This window comes from Oncorhynchus nerka, linkage group LG12 (assembly GCF_034236695.1).
Source record: "Oncorhynchus nerka isolate Pitt River linkage group LG12, Oner_Uvic_2.0, whole genome shotgun sequence".
Lineage (NCBI taxonomy): Eukaryota > Metazoa > Chordata > Actinopteri > Salmoniformes > Salmonidae > Oncorhynchus > Oncorhynchus nerka.
Window position 1 is genome coordinate 6,710,861 of NC_088407.1, and position 2,452 is coordinate 6,713,312.

Here is a 2,452-nt window from a genome sequence, read left to right on the forward strand (position 1 = left end):
TGCTAATACACAGTAATACACACTAATACATGCTAATACACACTAATACACACTAATACACACTAATAATACATGCTAATACACTGTAATACACACTAATAGATGCTAATACAGGCTAATACACAGTAATACACACTAATACACACTAATACACGCTAATACGCACTAATACACAGTAATATACATTAATTCACCTGACTATGTGTGTATCCCAAATGGCACCCTGTTGAAGTGCATTACTTCTGACCAGAGCCCAAAGGTGTTTATATTGGCACCCTGTTGCCTATAAAGTGCATTACTTTTAGACCAGGGCCCAAAGGTGTTTATATTGACACCCTGTTAAAGTGCATTACTTCTGACCAGAGCCCAAAGGTGTTTATATTGGCACCCTGTTGCCTATAAAGTGCATTACTTTTAGACCAGGGCCCAAAGGTGTTTATATTGGCACCCTGTTAAAGTGCATTACTTCTGACCAGGGCCCAAAGGTGTTTATATAGGCACCCTGTTGAAGTGCATTACTTCTGACCAGAGCCCAAAGGTGTGTATTCTTGTCCACAAGGGGGAGCTCCTCCTCATGTTTACAAGTTGGTTTGGTCTCCAACATCATCTACAGGTCCAATAAAACCAAACAACAGTTTTACTTTGTTTGTTTGTTTGTCTCATAAAGGAGAATAAAATGAATATATGACTCTATCTCTATGTCTGTGAACAATAATCATAAATTCAATTGTGCTTGTGAACAGATTACTCAATCATATGAGAGAGAGAGAGAGAGAGAGAGAGAGAGAGAGAGAGAGAGAGAGAGAGAGAGAGAGAGAGAGAGAGAGAGAGAGAGAGAGAGAATAGAAAGAGACAGAGAGAGAGAGAGAGAGACAGAGAGAGAGAGAGAGAGAGAGAGAGAGAGAGAGAGAGAGAGAGAGGGGAAGAAAATTAACAATAATGACAAATGGTTTGATGAAGAATGCAAAAATCTAAGAAAGAAATTGAGAAACCTGTCCAACCAAAAACATAGAGACCTGGAAAACCTGAGTCTACGCCTTCACTATGGTGAATCACTAAAACAATACAGAAATACACTACGGAAAAAGAAGGAACAGCATGTCAGAAATCAGCTCAATGCAATTGAAGAATCCATAGACTCTAACCACTTCTGGGAAAATTGGAAAACACTAAACAAACAACAACACGAAGAATTATCTATCCAAAATGGAGATGTATGGGTAAACCACTTCTCCAATCTTTTTGGTTCTATAACAAATAACAAAGAGCAAATCATATACATGATCAAATACAGATCTTAGAATCAACTATTAAAGACTACCAGAACCCACTGGATTCTCCAATTACATTGAATGAGTTACAGGACAAAATAAAAACCCTTCAACCCAAAAAGGCCTGTGGTGTCGATGGTATCCTCAATGAAATGATCAAATATACAGACAACAAATTCCAATTGGCTATACTAAAACTCTTTAACATCATACTTAGCTCTGGCATCTTCCCCAATATTTGGAACCAAGGACTGATCACCCCAATCCACAAAAGTGGAGACAAATTTGACCCCAATAACTACCGTGGAATATGTGTCAACAGTAACCTTGGGAAAATCCTCTGCATTATTATTAACAGCAGACTCGTACATTTCCTCAATGAAAACAATGTACTGAGCAAATGTCAAATTGGCTTTTTACCAAATTACCGTACAACAGACCATGTATTCACCCTGCACACCCTAATTGACAACCAAACAAACCAAAACAAAGGCAAAGTCTTCTCATGCTTTGTTGATTTCAAAAAAGCCTTCGACTCAATCTGGCATGAGGGTCTGCTATACAAACTGATGGAAAGTGGTGTTGGGGGTAAAACATACGACATTATAAAATCCATGTACACAAACAACAAGTGTGCGGTTAAAATTGGCAAAAAACACACACATTTCTTCACACAGGGTCGTGGGGTTAGACAGGGATGCAGCTTAAGCCCCACCCTCTTCAACATATATATCAACGAATTGGCGCGGGCACTAGAAAAGTCTGCAGCACCCGGCCTCCCCCTGCTAGAATCCGAAGTCAAATGTCTTCAGTTTGCTGATGATCTGGTGCTTCTGTCACCAACCAAGGAGGGCCTACAGCAGCACCTAGATCTTATGCACAGATTCTGTCAGACCTGGGCCCTGACAGTAAATCTCAGTAAGACCAAAATAATGGTGTTCCAAAAAAGGTCCAGTCACCAGGACCACAAATACAAATTCCATCTAGACACTGTTGCCCTAGAGCACACAAAAATACATACATTGTCCTAAACATCAGCGCCACAGGTAACTTCCACAAAGCTGTGAACGATCTGAGAGACAAGGCAAGAAGGGCATTCTATGCCATCAAAAGAAACATAAATTTCAACATACCAATTAGGATTTGGCTAAAAATACTTGAATCAGTCATAGAGCCCATTG